Source organism: Drosophila subpulchrella, unplaced genomic scaffold (genome assembly GCF_014743375.2).
Source record: "Drosophila subpulchrella strain 33 F10 #4 breed RU33 unplaced genomic scaffold, RU_Dsub_v1.1 Primary Assembly Seq392, whole genome shotgun sequence".
In the NCBI taxonomy this organism is placed as follows: Eukaryota; Metazoa; Arthropoda; class Insecta; order Diptera; family Drosophilidae; genus Drosophila; species Drosophila subpulchrella.
This window is the reverse complement of record NW_023665614.1, coordinates 37,501-52,500: the sequence shown is the minus strand read 5'-3', so window position 1 is coordinate 52,500 and position 15,000 is coordinate 37,501. Positions and strand designations below refer to the sequence as shown.

Genomic DNA, 15,000 nt, shown 5'->3' with positions numbered 1-15,000 from the left:
TATCACATAACTCAGTATGTGATAATGGCAGACCAATATACATATATATCAAGATTATCAATACAAAATATATATCATTATTAGCCTGCCTCAATTGTAATTATTTATTTGGATTAACGATAAAGTTCGGAAACAATTTGTTATTCTATGTATAATAGAAACCTTGGCCTTTGTTTCAACATTATTATCTTTGGGCTTAAAATATTAACCGTGGAGCCAAGTCTCATATTCATAAATGAATAAAGAAACAAATTTGACGGATTAATATCTTCTCTACCGACAGACAGTATTTTGTCACGTCAATAGTAGATGGCCGGCCCATTGACCATCCTATAGTAGTTTTTGGACCCAATATCTTTAATTCGGGTATTTTCAATTGTCTTTGCCAATCAACCGTTTGGTACTCTCTCATATAATAAGAGAATACACATATAATTCCATTATATGGATATATCTTCATTATTTTATTTGCTACATCACCCTATAATAGTTTTTGAACCCGTCAACTTCAATTCGGGTATTTTCAATTGTCTTTGCCAACCATTTATATGGTATTCTCTATTATAATAAGAGAATACTAGTGTATATCCATTATATGGATATATCATCTTCATATTATTTGCTACACCACCCTATAGTAGTTTTTGAACCCATCATCTGCAATTCGGGTATTTTCAATTGTCTTTGCCAACCAACTATACGGTATTCTCTCTTATAATAAGAGAATACAAGTATATTTTCATTATATGGATATAATGCCATTTATTTTTCAATATCCATATAATTCATTTAGTTTTGTATGTACAAAACAAGTTTTCTTTATAGTATTGACAAAATCATATGTTTACGCATAACATAAGTTTTGACCAATACGAGGAGGGGCCCGCCAACGACCACCTCCCTATAGTAGTTTTTTACCCCACGCACTACTGCGTGCCTGTTTACAGTACTAGTGCCAGCTATCACTAGGTTTATATATCATGTTTCAGTGATATATGGGTAAATTCTACCATTTATTCTTATGTATATGGCATTTCTATGCCATATTTATACAATCCATTCATATCTTAATGTATATTTATTATATTATACATTATTATGCCTTATAGGTATTATACCTATAAGCCATATCCATACGATTCATTCACTAGTGCCGCCCCTCACTAGGTTTATAATTGTTATATCATTGATATACAATTTATTTCTATATATATGGCATTTATATGCCATATCCATACAATGCATTCACATTTCAATGTATATTTACTTGTTATACATTATTATGCCTTATAGGTATTATACCTATAAGCCATATCCATACGATTCACTTATATAAATATATGTATATTTTTCTATACATAATTTTTTTTTACTTTTGTATGGATTTCTATGCATATCCATAGTTTATATGGATATGCTTGGCGTTCTATATAGTATTGACAAATTCATATGCATAACATAAGTTTTGACCAATACGAGGAGGGGCCCGCCAACGACCACCTCCCTATAGTAGTTTTTTACCCCACGCACTATTGCGTGCCTGTTTACAGTACTAGTGCCAGCTATCACTAGGTTTATATATCGTGTTTCAGTGATATATGGGTAAATTCTACCATTTATTCTTATGTATATGGCATTTCTATGCCATATTTATACAATCCATTCATATCTTAATGTATATTTATTATATTATACATTATTATGCCTTATAGGTATTATACCTATAAGCCATATCCATACGATTCATTCACTAGTGCCGCCCCTCACTAGGTTTATAATTGTTATATCATTGATATACAATTTATTTCTATATATATGGCATTTATATGCCATATCCATACAATGCATTCACATTTCAATGTATATTTACTTGTTATACATTATTATGCCTTATAGGTATTATACCTATAAGCCATATCCATACGATTCACTTATATAAATATATGTATATTTTTCTATACATAATTTTTTTTTACTTTTGTATGGTTTTCTATGCATATCCATAGTTTATATGGATATGCTTGGCGTTCTATATAGTATTGACAAATTCATATGCATAACATAAGTTTTGACCAATACGAGGAGGGGCCCGCCAACGACCACCTCCCTATAGTAGTTTTTTACCCCACGCACTATTGCGTGCCTGTTTACAGTACTAGTGCCAGCTATCACTAGGTTTATATATCGTGTTTCAGTGATATATGGGTAAATTCTACCATTTATTCTTATGTATATGGCATTTCTATGCCATATTTATACAATCCATTCATATCTTAATGTATATTTATTATATTATACATTATTATGCCTTATAGGTATTATACCTATAAGCCATATCCATACGATTCATTCACTAGTGCCGCCCCTCACTAGGTTTATAATTGTTATATCATTGATATACAATTTATTTCTATATATATGGCATTTATATGCCATATCCATACAATGCATTCACATTTCAATGTATATTTACTTGTTATACATTATTATGCCTTATAGGTATTATACCTATAAGCCATATCCATACGATTCACTTATATAAATATATGTATATTTTTCTATACATAATTTTTTTTTACTTTTGTATGGTTTTCTATGCATATCCATAGTTTATATGGATATGCTTGGCGTTCTATATAGTATTGACAAATTCATATGCATAACATAAGTTTTGACCAATACGAGGAGGGGCCCGCCAACGACCACCTCCCTATAGTAGTTTTTTACCCCACGCACTATTGCGTGCCTGTTTACAGTACTAGTGCCAGCTATCACTAGGTTTATATATCGTGTTTCAGTGATATATGGGTAAATTCTACCATTTATTCTTATGTATATGGCATTTCTATGCCATATTTATACAATCCATTCATATCTTAATGTATATTTATTATATTATACATTATTATGCCTTATAGGTATTATACCTATAAGCCATATCCATACGATTCATTCACTAGTGCCGCCCCTCACTAGGTTTATAATTGTTATATCATTGATATACAATTTATTTCTATATATATGGCATTTATATGCCATATCCATACAATGCATTCACATTTCAATGTATATTTACTTGTTATACATTATTATGCCTTATAGGTATTATACCTATAAGCCATATCCATACGATTCACTTATATAAATATATGTATATTTTTCTATACATAATTTTTTTTTACTTTTGTATGGTTTTCTATGCATATCCATAGTTTATATGGATATGCTTGGCGTTCTATATAGTATTGACAAATTCATATGCATAACATAAGTTTTGACCAATACGAGGAGGGGCCCGCCAACGACCACCTCCCTATAGTAGTTTTTTACCCCACGCACTATTGCGTGCCTGTTTACAGTACTAGTGCCAGCTATCACTAGGTTTATATATCGTGTTTCAGTGATATATGGGTAAATTCTACCATTTATTCTTATGTATATGGCATTTCTATGCCATATTTATACAATCCATTCATATCTTAATGTATATTTATTATATTATACATTATTATGCCTTATAGGTATTATACCTATAAGCCATATCCATACGATTCATTCACTAGTGCCGCCCCTCACTAGGTTTATAATTGTTATATCATTGATATACAATTTATTTCTATATATATGGCATTTATATGCCATATCCATACAATGCATTCACATTTCAATGTATATTTACTTGTTATACATTATTATGCCTTATAGGTATTATACCTATAAGCCATATCCATACGATTCACTTATATAAATATATGTATATTTTTCTATACATAATTTTTTTTTACTTTTGTATGGATTTCTATGCATATCCATAGTTTATATGGATATGCTTGGCGTTCTATATAGTATTGACAAATTCATATGCATAACATAAGTTTTGACCAATACGAGGAGGGGCCCGCCAACGACCACCTCCCTATAGTAGTTTTTTACCCCACGCACTATTGCGTGCCTGTTTACAGTACTAGTGCCAGCTATCACTAGGTTTATATATCGTGTTTCAGTGATATATGGGTAAATTCTACCATTTATTCTTATGTATATGGCATTTCTATGCCATATTTATACAATCCATTCATATCTTAATGTATATTTATTATATTATACATTATTATGCCTTATAGGTATTATACCTATAAGCCATATCCATACGATTCATTCACTAGTGCCGCCCCTCACTAGGTTTATAATTGTTATATCATTGATATACAATTTATTTCTATATATATGGCATTTATATGCCATATCCATACAATGCATTCACATTTCAATGTATATTTACTTGTTATACATTATTATGCCTTATAGGTATTATACCTATAAGCCATATCCATACGATTCACTTATATAAATATATGTATATTTTTTCTATACATAATTTTTTTTTACTTTTGTATGGATTTCTATGCATATCCATAGTTTATATGGATATGCTTGGCGTTCTATATAGTATTGACAAATTCATATGCATAACATAAGTTTTGACCAATACGAGGAGGGGCCCGCCAACGACCACCTCCCTATAGTAGTTTTTTACCCCACGCACTATTGCGTGCCTGTTTACAGTACTAGTGCCAGCTATCACTAGGTTTATATATCGTGTTTCAGTGATATATGGGTAAATTCTACCATTTATTCTTATGTATATGGCATTTCTATGCCATATTTATACAATCCATTCATATCTTAATGTATATTTATTATATTATACATTATTATGCCTTATAGGTATTATACCTATAAGCCATATCCATACGATTCATTCACTAGTGCCGCCCCTCACTAGGTTTATAATTGTTATATCATTGATATACAATTTATTTCTATATATATGGCATTTATATGCCATATCCATACAATGCATTCACATTTCAATGTATATTTACTTGTTATACATTATTATGCCTTATAGGTATTATACCTATAAGCCATATCCATACGATTCACTTATATAAATATATGTATATTTTTCTATACATAATTTTTTTTTACTTTTGTATGGTTTTCTATGCATATCCATAGTTTATATGGATATGCTTGGCGTTCTATATAGTATTGACAAATTCATATGCATAACATAAGTTTTGACCAATACGAGGAGGGGCCCGCCAACGACCACCTCCCTATAGTAGTTTTTTACCCCACGCACTATTGCGTGCCTGTTTACAGTACTAGTGCCAGCTATCACTAGGTTTATATATCGTGTTTCAGTGATATATGGGTAAATTCTACCATTTATTCTTATGTATATGGCATTTCTATGCCATATTTATACAATCCATTCATATCTTAATGTATATTTATTATATTATACATTATTATGCCTTATAGGTATTATACCTATAAGCCATATCCATACGATTCATTCACTAGTGCCGCCCCTCACTAGGTTTATAATTGTTATATCATTGATATACAATTTATTTCTATATATATGGCATTTATATGCCATATCCATACAATGCATTCACATTTCAATGTATATTTACTTGTTATACATTATTATGCCTTATAGGTATTATACCTATAAGCCATATCCATACGATTCACTTATATAAATATATGTATATTTTTCTATACATAATTTTTTTTTACTTTTGTATGGTTTTCTATGCATATCCATAGTTTATATGGATATGCTTGGCGTTCTATATAGTATTGACAAATTCATATGCATAACATAAGTTTTGACCAATACGAGGAGGGGCCCGCCAACGACCACCTCCCTATAGTAGTTTTTTACCCCACGCACTATTGCGTGCCTGTTTACAGTACTAGTGCCAGCTATCACTAGGTTTATATATCGTGTTTCAGTGATATATGGGTAAATTCTACCATTTATTCTTATGTATATGGCATTTCTATGCCATATTTATACAATCCATTCATATCTTAATGTATATTTATTATATTATACATTATTATGCCTTATAGGTATTATACCTATAAGCCATATCCATACGATTCATTCACTAGTGCCGCCCCTCACTAGGTTTATAATTGTTATATCATTGATATACAATTTATTTCTATATATATGGCATTTATATGCCATATCCATACAATGCATTCACATTTCAATGTATATTTACTTGTTATACATTATTATGCCTTATAGGTATTATACCTATAAGCCATATCCATACGATTCACTTATATAAATATATGTATATTTTTCTATACATAATTTTTTTTTACTTTTGTATGGATTTCTATGCATATCCATAGTTTATATGGATATGCTTGGCGTTCTATATAGTATTGACAAATTCATATGCATAACATAAGTTTTGACCAATACGAGGAGGGGCCCGCCAACGACCACCTCCCTATAGTAGTTTTTTACCCCACGCACTATTGCGTGCCTGTTTACAGTACTAGTGCCAGCTATCACTAGGTTTATATATCGTGTTTCAGTGATATATGGGTAAATTCTACCATTTATTCTTATGTATATGGCATTTCTATGCCATATTTATACAATCCATTCATATCTTAATGTATATTTATTATATTATACATTATTATGCCTTATAGGTATTATACCTATAAGCCATATCCATACGATTCATTCACTAGTGCCGCCCCTCACTAGGTTTATAATTGTTATATCATTGATATACAATTTATTTCTATATATATGGCATTTATATGCCATATCCATACAATGCATTCACATTTCAATGTATATTTACTTGTTATACATTATTATGCCTTATAGGTATTATACCTATAAGCCATATCCATACGATTCACTTATATAAATATATGTATATTTTTCTATACATAATTTTTTTTTACTTTTGTATGGTTTTCTATGCATATCCATAGTTTATATGGATATGCTTGGCGTTCTATATAGTATTGACAAATTCATATGCATAACATAAGTTTTGACCAATACGAGGAGGGGCCCGCCAACGACCACCTCCCTATAGTAGTTTTTTACCCCACGCACTATTGCGTGCCTGTTTACAGTACTAGTGCCAGCTATCACTAGGTTTATATATCGTGTTTCAGTGATATATGGGTAAATTCTACCATTTATTCTTATGTATATGGCATTTCTATGCCATATTTATACAATCCATTCATATCTTAATGTATATTTATTATATTATACATTATTATGCCTTATAGGTATTATACCTATAAGCCATATCCATACGATTCATTCACTAGTGCCGCCCCTCACTAGGTTTATAATTGTTATATCATTGATATACAATTTATTTCTATATATATGGCATTTATATGCCATATCCATACAATGCATTCACATTTCAATGTATATTTACTTGTTATACATTATTATGCCTTATAGGTATTATACCTATAAGCCATATCCATACGATTCACTTATATAAATATATGTATATTTTTCTATACATAATTTTTTTTTACTTTTGTATGGTTTTCTATGCATATCCATAGTTTATATGGATATGCTTGGCGTTCTATATAGTATTGACAAATTCATATGCATAACATAAGTTTTGACCAATACGAGGAGGGGCCCGCCAACGACCACCTCCCTATAGTAGTTTTTTACCCCACGCACTATTGCGTGCCTGTTTACAGTACTAGTGCCAGCTATCACTAGGTTTATATATCGTGTTTCAGTGATATATGGGTAAATTCTACCATTTATTCTTATGTATATGGCATTTCTATGCCATATTTATACAATCCATTCATATCTTAATGTATATTTATTATATTATACATTATTATGCCTTATAGGTATTATACCTATAAGCCATATCCATACGATTCATTCACTAGTGCCGCCCCTCACTAGGTTTATAATTGTTATATCATTGATATACAATTTATTTCTATATATATGGCATTTATATGCCATATCCATACAATGCATTCACATTTCAATGTATATTTACTTGTTATACATTATTATGCCTTATAGGTATTATACCTATAAGCCATATCCATACGATTCACTTATATAAATATATGTATATTTTTCTATACATAATTTTTTTTTACTTTTGTATGGATTTCTATGCATATCCATAGTTTATATGGATATGCTTGGCGTTCTATATAGTATTGACAAATTCATATGCATAACATAAGTTTTGACCAATACGAGGAGGGGCCCGCCAACGACCACCTCCCTATAGTAGTTTTTTACCCCACGCACTATTGCGTGCCTGTTTACAGTACTAGTGCCAGCTATCACTAGGTTTATATATCGTGTTTCAGTGATATATGGGTAAATTCTACCATTTATTCTTATGTATATGGCATTTCTATGCCATATTTATACAATCCATTCATATCTTAATGTATATTTATTATATTATACATTATTATGCCTTATAGGTATTATACCTATAAGCCATATCCATACGATTCATTCACTAGTGCCGCCCCTCACTAGGTTTATAATTGTTATATCATTGATATACAATTTATTTCTATATATATGGCATTTATATGCCATATCCATACAATGCATTCACATTTCAATGTATATTTACTTGTTATACATTATTATGCCTTATAGGTATTATACCTATAAGCCATATCCATACGATTCACTTATATAAATATATGTATATTTTTCTATACATAATTTTTTTTTACTTTTGTATGGATTTCTATGCATATCCATAGTTTATATGGATATGCTTGGCGTTCTATATAGTATTGACAAATTCATATGCATAACATAAGTTTTGACCAATACGAGGAGGGGCCCGCCAACGACCACCTCCCTATAGTAGTTTTTTACCCCACGCACTATTGCGTGCATGTTTACAGTACTAGTGCCAGCTATCATTAGGTTTATATATCGTGTTTCAGTGATATATGGGTAAATTCTACCATTTATTCTTATGTATGTATATGGCATTTCTATGCCATATTTATATAATTCATTCATATCTTAATTTATATTTATTATATTATACATTATTATGCCTTATAGGTATTATACCTATAAGCCATATCCATACGATTCATATACTAGTGCAGCCCCTCACTAGGTTTATATATCTCATTTTAATTATATATTGGTAAATTCTATTATTTATTCTTGTGTATATGGCACTTATATGCCGCCATATCTATAAAAATGCATTTATATTTCAATGTATATTTTCTATATTATACATTATTATGCCTTAAAAAGTTATTATACCTACCATAAGGCGATATCCATACGATTCATTTATATAAAAGATATATGTATAATTTTCTATACATAATTTTTTTTTATGAATATATGGGTTTCCTAAGCATATCCATATAATACATTTAGTTTTATATGGATTAGATTGGTCTTCTTTATTGTATTGCCAAACTCATATTGATAAAATAAGTTTTGAACAATAAGAGGATCAGCCGCCAACCAACCAACCACTGCTACCATTGGAGGAACATATACTTACTTTTTATATGTCCTCTTACTTGAATGGTCCTCTCTTTACTTGAAAATTTCATTACCATAGGAATCTATTTATACATGGAATATGATTTCCACTACTTTTTCGCGTCACTAATAATTAATATGACGATACAGACTTGCTACCATAACATAAGTCTTGAACAATAATAGGAGCAGCCGCCAACCAACCACCAACCAACCAACCACTGCTACCATTGATAGTAATTTTATATGTCCTCTTTAGTTGAATTTCAATACCATAGGAATATTTATACATGGAATATGTTTTGCCACTACTTTTTCGCGTCACTAATAATATGACGATACAGTCTTGCTACCATAACATAAGTTTTGAACAATAAGAGGAGCAGACACACCAACCAACCAACCGCGCTGCTACCATTATATATACTTATATTTATATAAGTCCTCTTTACTTGAATGGCCTCTTTACTTGAATTTCAATACCATAGGAATATTTATTTATACATGGAATATGTTTTGCCACTACTTTTTCGCGTCACTAATAATATGACGATATAGACTTGCTACCATAACATAAGTTTTGAACAATAAGAGGAGCAGACACCAACCAACCAACCGCTGCTACCATTGAATGAACCATATATACAAACTTTTATATATGTCCTCTTTACTTGAATTTTAATACCATAGGAATATTTATACATGGAATATGTTTGCCACTTTATCATCGCGTCACTAATAAGATGACGATACATTTTGTTTGTTCAATATTTACTTATATATTGATGTTTCCAATTTAGGTCTTTTATATTTCTTCTTCCCTACCTTACACACCACAAACAAAGTGGCGTGCGATGCTGCAAGCAAGCATAATGATTATGCCCGCTTGCAACATCTTTATTATCGAATCATCAAGCAAAGGATAAGCTTCAGTGGATCGCAGTATGGCAGCTGCTCAACCACTTACAACACCTTGCCTGTTACAAAAGTCGTTTACAATTGATTCTAGGCTTTGTCATTGTATTAAATAATGCTTTTATATGTAACTAGCGCGGCATCAGGTGATCAAAGATCCTCCCAATTTACTATGTTACAAATTACATTGGCATCACATCCATTGTCGTTTATAAAGTAAATTATAAACTTTAAATGGTTTAGAAGCCATACAATGCAAATTGCCCCTTATTTATCATTGCAGTCCAGCACGGATACGACCTTAGAGGCGTTCAGGCATAATCCAACGGACGTAGCGTCATACCACTGTTCGCTCGAACAAGTATTGTGCCATTGGTCCGTACCTGCGGTTCCTCTCGTACTACGCAGGAATGCTGTCGCAACAACGTTTTGTCATTAGTAGGGTAAAACTAACCTGTCTCACGACGGTCTAAACCCAGCTCACGTTCCCTTGCATGGGTGAACAATCCAACGCTTGGTGAATTTTGCTTCACAATGATAGGAAGAGCCGACATCGAAGGATCAAAAAGCGACGTCGCTATGAACGCTTGGCCGCCACAAGCCAGTTATCCCTATGGTAACTTTTCTGACACCTCTTGTTAAAAACTCTTTAAACCAAAAGGATCGATAGGCCGAGCTTTTGCTGTCCCTGTGTGTACTGAACACCGAGATCAAGTCAGCATTTGCCCTTTTGCTCTATGTGTGGTTTCTGTCCGCACTGAGCTGGCCTTGGGACACCTCCGTTATTATTTGAGAGATGTACCGCCCCAGTCAAACTCCCTACCTGGCAATGTCCTTGAATTGGATCATACCTGAGTAATTGGAGTTATACCAAATTTTCAAATCAAAAATACATAAATGCACCGTTTTATTAAAGAATTTGTTTGCGATTATATAACAAACTCGTGATACTTTGATCAAGAAGCTTGCATCAAAACCCAATACCATAAGATATAATAAATATATCCGTATAATGGCTAGGAAATGATACACGTTCCATTTAATCAAGTAAGTAAGGAAACAATAAGAGTAGTGGTATTTCATTGGCGATACCAAACCGAAGTCTAATATCTCCCACTTATTCTACACCTCTTATGTCTCCTTACACTGCCAGATTAGAGTCAAGCTCAAAAGGGTCTTCTTTCCCCGCTAATTATTCCAAGCCCGTTCCCTTGGCTGTGGTTTCGCTAGATAGTAGATAGGGACAGTAGGAATCTCGTTAATCCATTCATGCGCGTCACTAATTAGATGACGAGGCATTTGGCTACCTTAAGAGAGTCATAGTTACTCCCGCCGTTGACCCGCGCTTACTTGAATTTCTTCACTTTGACATTCAGAGCACTGGGCAGAAATCACATTGTGTCAACACCCGCTAGGGCCATCACAATGCTTTGTTTTAATTAGACAGTCGGATTCCCCAAGTCCGTGCCAGTTCTGAATTGATTGTTAATTGATAATCGTTATAATTAATAAGAACTAATTGGTTTAACCCAATTAGTATTCTTAAAAATTTTAGCAAGAAAGTTCCACAATTGGCTACGTAACTAAACTATCCGGGGAACAAGTGACCAACATAAATGCCAGACACTCTATTTACCCAGAACGAGCACATAAACCATGTTATTGTTTCCCAATCAAGCCCGACTATCTCAATCTTCAGAGCCAATCCTTATCCCGAAGTTACGGATCTAATTTGCCGACTTCCCTTACCTACATTATTCTATCGACTAGAGACTCTTCACCTTGGAGACCAGCTGCGGATATTGGTACGGCCTGTTGAGAAGTTTGCGTGTCCCCACCATAAATTTTCAAGGTCCGAGGAGAAAATATCGACACAACAGTATATGTCATGCTCTTCTAGCCCATCTACCATATCTCTCTGCGAAAGACTTCCATGGTAGTACGGCTATAAAACAGAAAAGAAAACTCTTCCGATATCTCTCGACGGCTTCTTTATGGTCGTTCCTGTTGCCAGGATGAGCACGAGGCCCATATTTAATAACAAACGGATACTCAACAGGTTACGGAATTGGAACCGTATTCCCTTTCGTTCAAAATTATTCAAGTATATTAATTAGCTTGATTTATATAATATAATTATATTTGTATGGCATTTGTGTTTTACTTGAAAATTTTCGGCTTTCGCCTTGAACTTAGGACCGACTAACTCGTGATCAACCACTGTTCACACGAAACCCTTCTCCACTTCAGTCCTCCAAGGTCTCATTCGATTATTTGCTACTACCACCAAGATCTGTACCAATGGCAGCTCCATGCAGGCTTACGCCAAACACTTCTACGCATACCATTGTACCTTCCTACTCACTAAAGTTTCAAAATTTATATCACAAGTAATATAAATCATCTACTTTAGCGGTAATGTATAGGTATACAACTTAAGCGCCATCCATTTTAAGGGCTAGTTGCTTCGGCAGGTGAGTTGTTACACACTCCTTAGCGGATTTCGACTTCCATGATCACCGTCCTGCTGTTTTAAGCAACCAACGCCTTTCATGGTATCTGCATGAGTTGTTAATTTGGGCACCGTAACATTACGTTTGGTTCATCCCACAGCGCCAGTTCTGCTTACCAAAAGTGGCCCACTGGGCACATTATATCATAACCTTGAACTTCATATCAAGAAAGTTAAGGTTCTTACCCATTTAAAGTTTGAGAATAGGTTAAGATCGTTTCGACCCTAAGGCCTCTAATCATTCGCTTTACCAGATAAGATTATTTTATATAACATTAAAATGCACCAGCTATCCTGAGGGAAACTTCGGAAGGAACCAGCTACTAGATGGTTCGATTGGTCTTTCGCCCCTATACTCAATTCTGACAATCGATTTGCACGTCAGAACTGTTTCGGTCTTCCATCAGGGTTTCCCCTGACTTCAACCTGATCAAGTATAGTTCACCATCTTTCGGGTCACAGCATATATGCTCAAGGTACGTTCCAGTTAGAGGCATAAATAATATAAATATCATTATACATAACTATATAGAACGCCCCGGGATTGTGTTAATTAGCTATAAATAGTTAAAAAACTAATCCCATTATTAGTCAAGTTAATTACGCTATTAGGTTTATATCCCAATAACTTGCACATATGTTAGACTCCTTGGTCCGTGTTTCAAGACGGGTCCCGAAGGTATCCTGAATCTTTCGCATTGTTAATCATACAAGTGCATATAATAAACACAAAAATCAATGATAATTATGCCATTATATAATTCCGAAAAATTAACGCACTGTATTCATATAAATCTATCAGCACTTTATCAAATTAATAACATTTATTCTGTGTTAAAATGCAAGCAAATTAATTTGAATAAACTATAAGTTATATTTTATGATAAATTTTGTATGCTAATAGATTACAATGTCCTTATATGGAAAAAATGCACACTATTATCATAATATTGTTTAAATATTACAATTTTAATGATGAATTTTCCATAACGGATATTCAGGTTCATCGGGCTTAACCTCTAAGCAGTTTCACGTACTGTTTAACTCTCTATTCAGAGTTCTTTTCAACTTTCCCTCACGGTACTTGTTTACTATCGGTCTCATGGTTATATTTAGTTTTAGATGGAGTTTACCACCCACTTAGTGCTGCACTATCAAGCAACACGACTCTTTGGAAACATCATCTAGTAATCATTAACGTTATACGGGCCTGGCACCCTCTATGGGTAAATGGCCTCATTTAAGAAGGACTTAAATCGTTAATTTCTCATACTAGAATATTGACGCTCCATACACTGCATCTCACATTTGCCATATAGACAAAGTGACTTAGTGCTGAACTGATTTCTTTTCGCTCGCCGCTACTAAGAAAATCCTGGTTAGTTTCTTTTCCTCCCCTAATTAATATGCTTAAATTCAGGGGGTAGTCCCATATGAGTTGAGGTTGTGTATAACTTTTTTTGCAATTAATTCTTTATATATAATGATAAAACATTTTATTAAATTCGTTATATATTTTATATATTTGTATGGCATTTGTTTGGTCTAACGAATCAACGAAGAATAATAATATTGTCAACGGCTTTCTATTTACTAATCTTTAATAAGAGACAATTCTAGATAAATTTTTTATGCTAGACATTTCTCAGTATTATTTGATTGAAAAAGAAAATATTTCTCTTCGTTTTTCACATTCAAATTATTTACTAATGTGAGATAATGTTTTTCATATATTTGTTAATATTATGAATAATATAATAATTAAATTATTATTATCCAATAATATACCATATGCTTATAAAATTTCATTATAAAATTTATATAAACAACTTAATTAGCATAGTCTTACAACCCTCAACCATATGTAGTCCAAGCAGCACTATAAAATTAATTAAAGTACATAACAGCATGGACTGCGATATGCGTTCAAAATGTCGATGTTCATGTGTCCTGCAGTTCACACGATGACGCACAGTTTGCTGCGTTCTTCATCGACCCATGAGCCGAGTGATCCACCGCTTAGAGTTTTATATATTGGTTTGGTAATTTTGTCATATATGTTTTTATTGAAAGAAATTAAAAATACACCATTTTACTGGCATATATCAATTCCTTCAATAAATTGATTTTTATACCTAAAACGAATGCTGCGAAATGTCTTAGTTTCATATAACCA

The 15,000-nt window shown here is 32.6% G+C and overlaps 2 non-coding genes across 2 annotated transcripts; both read right to left on the bottom strand.

The window, feature by feature from the left end:
• Positions 1-10,300: 10,300 nt before the first annotated feature.
• On the bottom strand, positions 10,301-14,271 carry LOC119562121. The gene has a single exon (XR_005221694.1). It is a non-coding gene; the product is annotated as a large subunit ribosomal RNA (ribosomal RNA).
• A 401-nt stretch (positions 14,272-14,672) lies between these two features.
• Positions 14,673-14,851, bottom strand: LOC119562125. Its single transcript, XR_005221696.1, has one exon. It is a non-coding gene; the product is annotated as a 5.8S ribosomal RNA (ribosomal RNA).
• Between the last annotated feature and the right edge of the window lie 149 nt (positions 14,852-15,000).